General features: G+C 35.5%; 1 long non-coding RNA gene across 2 annotated transcripts; it reads right to left on the bottom strand.

Moving 5' to 3' along the window:
* Window positions 1-1,210: 1,210 nt before the first annotated feature.
* On the bottom strand, window positions 1,211-9,470 carry LOC149118359 (uncharacterized). 2 transcript variants are annotated; one of them, XR_016208831.1, is made up of 4 exons: window positions 9,265-9,470; window positions 7,257-7,376; window positions 6,507-6,585; window positions 1,211-5,125 (listed from the first exon to the last, which is right to left on the bottom strand). It is a non-coding gene; the product is annotated as an uncharacterized LOC149118359 (long non-coding RNA). The 2 variants fall into 2 exon arrangements; XR_016208833.1 differs by lacking the exon at window positions 7,257-7,376.
* Between the last annotated feature and the right edge of the window lie 146 nt (window positions 9,471-9,616).

The following is a 9,616-nucleotide window of genomic DNA, read 5'->3' as shown; positions in this document are numbered from 1 at the left end:
GAATTTTCGCTTATGTTTAAACAAGATCAAAGTTAAGCGATGAAAGATTAGTAATTTGTTTTCAGGTTTAAGAGTATTTTGCCAAAGTAAATAAATACTAATGCGAAAGCAAACGGACGATTTTCGTCCGCTCACATCAACTAGAATTGCTTTAACTATGTTTTGATAGTTAATTTCAGTTATTTAAAATCGATCGACTCTAATTTGTACAAAAAAATCTAAATTTCCTTCGAAAGAATCGTAGTTTAAATATTCATAGTAAATCTTGTTAAGTATTCACAATTAAAATCGTCTTAAAAAAAGGCAAACCCGGTGGAATTTTGAAATTTATTTGTGCTTTTGTTATTATTAATCTTGGCTTTGAATAACATTAAACAACGAAGGATCCTCGGAAACCTAGGGCAGTTATTCGGAAGAGTCGACGTAATCCGAGCGGCAAAATCGACCCGACGAAAGGTTTCACCGCTCGGTTTGCTTCGCCGCGTTACGATCAACTGCCGCTGCATCCCCGAGGATAACAACGAAGTTGAGCAAGTATTAGAAAAAAAGAAACGATGAGAAACGTGTCCTAGGTTTAGTTTGTTTAAGAGGTAAAGATGAACAAATGGCCTACGAAATTTAAAAAACAGAACGAAATAAATGCTTGGTTTTAGAAGTTGAATTTATAGTTTTGGAACGCAACATTGATAATTAGCTTACAGTTATGTACTTAGTCAAAAAATAAAGTTTCCGCGGTAAATCTCAGGTTTTGGAAATTAAAATGAGAAATTGGCCAAAGTTTAGTGAAAAAAAAAATTAAATACCAACTTCAAGATTAAGTAAGTTAAAGAAGGCAAGATCCTAGACGTACGAAACTTCATATCGAACTATGGATATGTTTGGTTACAAAAAAAACCTTTATGAGGTTATTTAAACGTTTTGGAAGTGAAAATGGACAATTCGCCTACGCTTTAAACTTTGATCACAGATAATGTAACTATGTGTTTAGTTGCTAAGATTAAAATTTCCCAAAAAGAAGCCTCCTTCATAGGCGTTATTTGTATCATTACGCAACACTCCAGGGAGAAGTGTTGCGTGACAACTCAAGTAACGCCAGCGCAGGAGACTGCTTTTGAGATCTTTTAGGTTACCTAATTCCTGGAGTTAATCAGGAAAGAAAGCCAAAGTTGTAATTCCTGATAATTTTAATTTATATTTTAAACGGTTAATGTTCTTAATTTTTCTGTGGACTGATAGTGTTAATAAATTCTGTTCTTAAGATAATTGTGACTGATTTATTTTTATTTGATACCTAATTTGTTTTTATCTTCAGAATTTAACGAAAAGAAAATTATTATTTTTGATTAAAAAAAAGCCCTAAACGAGAATCAGCTCTTTCGGAAGAATCCCAGATGACTATCAGCTCAGTCTAGTGTCGCTTGTGAAATTCCAGTCAAGCCAGATCAGTGACCTTCATTGTTCAAAACTAACCCCAACATCCTGGAAATGTACTACCCATAACCTGCACTAAAGCACTACTGTTTTACGTCCTCAACAATAGAAAAATTCTAGAAACACTGATTGAGAACAAACATTTTTCAAGCCAATTGGAATAAAGGTGTGGTTTTCTGAAGTAGTCAAGTAAAGCCAAAAAGACATGAAAAGCAAACCCTCACCTTCCCCCATGATGCCTTCTCCACTTGAGAGCAAACGACCACACCATCAAAGTGTCCAAGTGCCTCCATCAAAAATGAGCAGAACAGATAAACTCACCAGGATTTCTCAGTTGGAATATTGCAGAGGAACGTCAGAAACACCGTCCTCAGAGCAAGAGTTTCCACAACCTTGCAGGGACATCGATCGGCTAGATTTAAATCTGACCATTTGTGTTGTGTGCGGGTGTATGGGCCATCTCAGTTCCTGAAAATAATCTAAAATATACTAAATTCGGTGGAAAATATCAAATCCACAAAGAAAAAAACTACCAAGCTCATTAGCACAGTAAAAAAAAACTATTCACTTGAGTCAAAAAAAAAAATTATACCCTAACTAACTAGTTCTGCTATTGAATTGATACTTAAGTAGTAACAATACTTAGAAATACTCAATCTGCCCTGGTTAAAACTTTTTGGAGGAAAGTAGGATTAAAAAGGCCGATTCACTAAGTGGTTTTGAACTACTGAAAACTACTCCATCGAAATCCTAACGAAAATAACCATAAGAGTTAATTTTCTCTCTATTATACATGTACTATGATGCCAGTATCGACGGACTAGGAACGCCCACTAGATCTGAAGGGTCTGTTCTACACCCCTGTTCTTCTGACTATTCCCATGTTTGGCCTATCATTAACACGTTAGTGTCAATGCTAATGTGAAGACCTTATGACACCAAAATTTGTAGTGTTTTCTTAGCTGAGTTAATTAGTAATTGTTTACTTCTGTGCTAATGAGCTTGCTGTGGCACCTTTAAACAAAGGAGGCAAAGAAATTATTTTGCAAAAACAAAATCTTTTTTAAAAAAAAACTGATCGAGTAAGAAATAATAATTTTGACAATAAATGCATGTTAGTTATATAAATTTGTGAAACCCTGCAGATTGGTATTGCATTAATTTCATAATTTCTTAATCCTACAATTGAATATACTTTAAAAGCATTATTTTGGAAAAGCGTAGCTCAGAATTTTTTGCAATACTGATCGAGTAATAAATGACAATTTTGTATAACACTTAATAAATTGAATAAATTTGTGAAAAGCAGCAGATTGGTATTGCATTTGATTAATAATTTCTTAAACAGCCCATTCAATTTACTTGCATTACCACAAAAGGGTAGTTTTAGGAAGCTTCCTTTGTTCAAACGTGATAAAATAACAATAAGTAGTTTCAAGCACCATCATGCTGATTGATCTGAACAAAAAAAAAAAAACTCAGTGACAAAAATGAAAGTGTTGCTCACCCAAGGAAAATAATTGTGATCGGTGAGAACTGAATTAGCTAATGATTTGAGCATGATGCATGCTGAAACTACAAAAAAAAAAAACACAAGTAAAATAATTTCTTGAATACAAGTATCCTATTGAGCAACTACTTTCCCAAAACAGGTTTATTTGGATTACAAAAGTGTATTTAATTTTTGAAGGTAAATACAAGAGAAATTGTTCTCAAGAAAAACAAATAGCTTAGCATTCTGGAAATGGTATTGTAAGTACAACATACATATGTTAAAAGGTGTCTTATGTTGATGTTGGCAAAAAATAATGTTTTTCAACTCCAAACTCAATTTAAGATTTGCAAGGAAAACCAATGGAAGTGAACAGATTTCACTATAAAGCTGCTCAATAGGAATCTTGTGAGAAGGAGAAACGGTTTTCATGAGCAAATAAGTGGCTTCTGTAAAATCAAATCTACTGTAATAATTATTATATCCTGCTGTCTGCATATGCCTGCATATATCAAAAAAGTGTGACTTCAATTTCTTTTTAGGAACTGAAATAAATTGTCTTTAGAACTCACTAGGAAAATTTTTAGCCTTGCATTTAAGAGCATCCTAGAATTTAAAAATGAGAATTTTTACTGAGCACTCAAAATGTCTGTAAATAAAAATGGTAAATAAGTTTTGACTGTATTTTCTAGTAACGGGGGCTTTGGACAAACAATTAAGAATAAAAATTGGCGGTAACAATTTTGAATGACCTTTTGATGACTCATTCATCATTTTCAAATTCATAAAACTAAAAGTCAGATTCTTGTGACTTCTTCATATACTAAGAACGTATGTGCAAGTCTTGTTGCATTTAATTAAAAACACTGCAATAAGGAATGTAGAGAATAATAATTAAGAACTAAATAGTTTTGCTTTGATTGAGTCAGATTGAGTGTTCAGTTTAGGCTTCTTTTCTTGGATAAAGAGCATTTCATAAATTATTTGTAACTGAAATATATTTTGGTTTATTTTCTGCATGGGTTTTTGAAATTTCTTTGTCCGTTTCTGAATTTGACAATAATAATTGCAAAATTTTACTTTTTAAGGTAATTTGAACAAAATGTCGGCTCTTTTTTTGTTTTATGTCTGTACACATGAAAATACATCAAGAATTACAAAACTTTTATTTCACAGAAACAGATTTAACCATAATTGAGTTTCAGTTAATTTTTAGTGATGATTGCTATTGACATAATTCCCCACTCTGATATAATGAATTGTATGGAAAATGTAACAAGCAAGCCACTTATTTGCAAATGAACGACACCCACACAACACACTGGTCAGTTCAATACTCTGTTTACATAGGTACTAGTTACATGTGCATCAAAGTGGTATTGGAATACATTGTTAAAGATCATCAAATTGCACCTAGATAAATTTAAAGGTTGGTAATTGCTGTTTTAGTCAGCTGCATATCCTGGGCTTTTTATCTTAACTATTAATAGAGTTATTAAGTGATTTTTTGATTGATTAATTGATTGATTGATTGATTGATTGATTGATTGATTGATTGATTGATTGATTGACTCAAGAATTTCCCTTTACCTATGATTAAAAAAGAGATCTATGAAAAAGACAGAAAATAAATAGCTTCTTCCCAATTTGCTCATTAACTAAAATAACAGCTGCAAAGGAGACTGCAAAACCACATGTGCACATGTAACTAGGAAATAAACAGAGTAACAGATTGGTATTACAAAATTAATGTTTACCTTGAGTAATCAAAGAATTTTCATCTCAGTTGGCCCGCCGCAATGTGTCACCAATTTTGTTAAATTGGAATTTAGAAATTTTGGTTTTTCAGGAGTGAGGGAAACCAGAGTACCCGGAGAAAAACCCTCAGGGCAAGGTGCACTGTGCCATCTCTGCTGCCAGTAATATCTCATATACCTTAATATATCTATAATTCAACTTATAAAAGTTCATCATTCAAGGCTTGCTTTCATCCACTATCCTTGATCTCCAGTTGTCAGTCCTCAGTCCTATCCTTGCTCCTTGATCCTCTCAGTTCTGCTGTTCTGAGTCCTGGGTCCTCTGTCCTGGGTCTTCTGTCCTGGGTCCTCTCTCCTGGGTCCTCTGTCCTGTGTCCTCTATCCTGTGTCCCTGGTCCTGGGTCCCCGGTCCTTGATCCTGTGATCTATGTCTCTAACAACTTGCCTGCAAATCCAATACGTAACTAGTAAGTATTTTGTACATGACTTTTGCTAAACTTGCATAAAAACAATGTGCAAATAATTCTTTTCTCTTAAAGTTTTGTTTCAGAGTCTTAAGAATTTCACAACCTCCTAAAGGATTACCCAAACATTTCTACCCCACCAATACAAACTAATTCCTTAAAGTGCCTATGAAGTAAAAAATAATTGCTGCTAATTTGAAAGGCTTTTCAAAGTAAAGAAGAATGACGTTTTCCTTTTCGGAATATCTTTTTTCGTTTCAGAGATATCTACATTTTTGTATTAAGCAAATGAGGAAAGTGATGACGTCATAGGTGGTTCCACTAAAACAGCACAACACTCAATTGAAAATAACTCTAGAAATATTAAAGCAGTGTTCTTCAAACTTGGCACCAGAAATTTACATCACAAAAGAAACATAATGACACCTGTCATGTGTCGTTGCCATGAAAACAGTTATGCCGCTGGTTCTGTTTTAATTAAGACTAAAATTCCCAGATTTTATCTTAAACAAGGATCATCCACTCCCACCAATCTAATGCTGAGAGTTAAGACAATATGGGAACCATGTGTGCTCCGAGCAAGACCCCCTGTCCCACTTTAAAAGGTTGCAAATTGGGTTATTTGGTTTTTCACAGAAAGAGACTGGAGCCACGAGTGTTGCCATGGCAACAACGTAGTGGTGTCATTCTGTTTCTTTTGTGATGTACATTGCTGGTGCCAAGTTTGAAGAACAATATTTTAATATTTCTACAGTTATTCTTGATTGAGTGTTGTGCTGTTTTAGTGGAACCACCTATGACGTCATCACTTTCATCATTTGCGTAATACAAAACCGTGAATATCTCTAAAACAAAAAAAGATATTCCAAAAAGGAAAGCGCCATTCCTCTTTACTTTGAAAAGGCTTTCAAATAAGCAGCAATTATTTTTTACTTCATAAGCACTTTAAGCAATCAATCAATGTTTTTGCAGCAGAATGTTAGCCTTGAGACTGCAGGCAGTGATGTTCGTTGTTGGGATAAATGACTCTGAACCAGACATTAACTCTGAAGCCAGAGGAAAGAAATTCTGAATAATAACAAGGAATAATATTGACCCAGGAATAAATAAGCTTGAAATGAGAAACTTAAAATCCTCTGAACTGGGGGACATCTCAATGAAATGAAGTCTCTTCTCTGCTCATTAATCTCCTTATTATGACAACATAAAATTAAAATAGTTTGCATATACATTACTTGCAAAAAATTTCGGACAACATTAATTTCAGACAAAAAAATGTCCAAAAATATAACCGTCTGAAATTTGTAAGTGCCTGAAATTTCAAGCATCCAAAATATTTACAGTACAGTATAAAGTACATACTTTCTTCTTGGACAGTGCCATCACATACATGATGAAGCAAGAACTTGAATTTTAAAAATTTGCTTGTTCTTTTTATCACCTGAAACAAAAATTTTTGTTTCTTTTATGAGAACATACATTTAATGCAGATTAATTCCATAAATTTTCCAGTCTGACTCAACTTTTGTAGGCAAAAATTTAACTAAGCTAAGTTCTAGCAAGGTGTTCCAAAATTAAATGTCCAAAATTTTTGAAAGTAATGTACCAATTATTAAAACAAAATTAATGCTTATCAAAAACATATCACTGTCAAGCCTACAAATAACAGTCAGTCATTGGATAATTGCCGGGTAAATTTGAGGTTTTGACAGGTAAAAGCTTATCCTGGTCGGACACTCTGACCGGGCATTTCTGCTGCAATGAAAACTAGTAGTAGTCATAGATTAAAGAGTGCATTTGAGTTTTGGTAGGTTTGTATGTTAAAAAAGCAAAAATTCTAGGAACAGCATTTTGTGCCTGAGCTGTTAGGTAGACATGAAATTGGCGTCCCTTTAGCAGGGGCAAAAACAAATGAATTGATCACAAGGCACATACGCATGAGAGGGTTTGTTTTCATTTATACATGTATTATGTCACATTAGTTACAACCAGTCAGTAAAAAACATGGATTGTAGTTGGGAGGCCACATTTAGTCTACAGTCCACATTTTATACCTGATCCATGAGTCTGTGTTTTATAACCAGTCCGTAATGCTTAGTACACATTTTATACCTAAGTCTGTAGTCCCCAGTCCGGAGTCTGCAGTCCATATTTATACTGACCATGTAATGGTACATTTTGTTGACTCCTAGCCCATGGACTACTTGAATGGACTACCCTGGATGGACCGCCCTGAAATTTGTGGCACACATGAATTTAATGATGCTATAACCCAAACAAGAGATGCAAGTGACTGATAAACACAATATTTACAGAACAATTGTAATGTAACAGATTTAACGATCATGGCCAGGTTGTTCGGAAGGCGGTTAACGCTAACCTAGGATTAAAAGTTAACCACAGTATAACTTTTTCTTGTATACAAATGTTTTTCACTGCTTATGTTTTGTGTATTTTGAGATAATTCAAACTCAAAACAGAAGGCCAAACAATAAAAACAGAAAATCTCACTGCAAAGTTACAAAACTCAAATCAAAATTCTCGCTTAACCTGGGTTAGCTTAATTGGGCTTTGAATAACCCGGCCCAATGCTTCGCTTTTAGCCTCGGCTAAATCTATTTATTATATGGCTAGCCTGCGAACAGGCTCCCGGCAAGGACGGAAAAAATTTCGGCGAGCGCGAAACAGAAGAATTCAGAGAGCAAAGTGATTGGGGTGGGGACAGGGGAGCCTGTAGACTTTGTTTTTGATGTGCCTATCCGCCCTTGGTGATAAGCCTGTAACAAATCAGTCAATGAGGTAATTAGACCTGTCAAGAAGCTACATTTTCAGTAATCGAGCTAATCAAATAGCCGGGCCGGGCGTCATAATATAGAATGCGAGTAAGCAACATGTCCACGGAATATTTCAAACTTAACTTGGAGAGCTTAAAACATATTTTGCAATACTGAAATGAGCCTAACAAAATTATAAACACATGACAGAGGTGTCAAACTCTGTGAAGTGACAAGCAGATAGCAGCAGAAAGTCTGGAAACCATGCCTTTGACCTCTAAAAAACATTGCTACAGCACCGCCAAACGGCTCCACTCCACTAGCTTCTACTTAAAATTCCTCCTCGTAACAGAGCATAAAGTACCCTTCAGAATCACTTGTGAAATAACGAGGTCGAGAGACCAAAACTTAAAAGAGAACGGCAAATGCACTATTGTAACGAACCGTTGGAGTCGTATAATTTTACAAAGATCTGTCAAATATTCATCTCAAAGATGTCAACAATCAGCCATTTAACCAATCATATCATGATACCAGGAGCTGGTATCATAGAACGGCGGCATCAATAGAATGTCCACAGGCTCCCTTGCTTCGTTCGGGCTCACCAGGAGCCTGTTCACAGGCTATTATATGGCTAGCTCCATGAGCGGGCAAGATGAATCAAATCCTGCACTGTGATTGGCTACCCAAGTGGGCAAGATGGAGCCATCTTGCTCGCTCGGGACTACCTGCTGTGTCCTGCAAGAAAACTTTTTGTGAAAGCCATATAATAAATCCTTTATTGACCAAGCTTGTTCACTCGAGATGGCTTGTTATTGACCTCATTCTTTTTTTTGTAAGTTTCTGGACCTTGACTCTGTCTCAGTCCATAAACATGCAAAAAAGGAACTTGGCCAATATCCAGCCATCTTGACCTCACACTTAGTCAATAACCCATACATATTACATTTTACACCTCTTGGGGGAGAGGGGTGGTGTCATCCACACTTTACCCCACCTTCTATGCCAAAGGGGTTTATTAAACTCATGTCATGTTTTATAAAGACTCCTAAAACATAGCAAGCATGAAATATTAGTGGAAAAAATGACCAAAAAATATAAGAAACTGGTCGTATAATATTTCTCGCTGTTATCCTCTGAACATCCCTTGATTTGCTTACAATACGATCATGTTAAAACCAACATGGCGACCGTTGCTTTAAGCCGAGGAGGTTTATAAGCTCATTTGTTAGTGTAATAAGGGTCTCTAAAGAAATGCAAAATAGCTGTCTCAGAAATCTCAGAAATACCTTTCTGTAATTTACGAGGAAAAATACCAGAAAAAGAAACTCTGTAGAGTAAATTACCTCGCAAGAAGATTCGTAAACGCTGAGAGAGTGCAGTTCATTAAGTGGCGAGAACAACTCCACACACAACTTGTCTACCCAAAGACTTCCGTCATGAGGAAATTAATAATTTTCGAGGTAACCTCGTCGAATTGGAATACTTTCTTCGCTCCACAGTTGCCTCAAAACGATACATATTTACTCTTCCGCCGCTGACCCGCTCTTTTCTCGTGGATATCATTTGAAGCGAGAACATGCGCGCGGACGCAGACACGCGAGAATAAAGCGCGCTTACTTCCAGTGTTCTTGCATTTTTTTTTTCTCTCTGAAAGCAAAAACAAATATGACCCATTCTAGGCTAGGTTGCGTGAAA

This window comes from Orbicella faveolata, unplaced genomic scaffold (genome assembly GCF_042242905.1).
Source record: "Orbicella faveolata isolate gen_17 unplaced genomic scaffold, um_ofav_v1 contig_1, whole genome shotgun sequence".
In the NCBI taxonomy this organism is placed as follows: domain Eukaryota; kingdom Metazoa; phylum Cnidaria; class Anthozoa; order Scleractinia; family Merulinidae; genus Orbicella; species Orbicella faveolata.
This window is presented reverse-complemented; position numbering and strand designations above follow the sequence as displayed.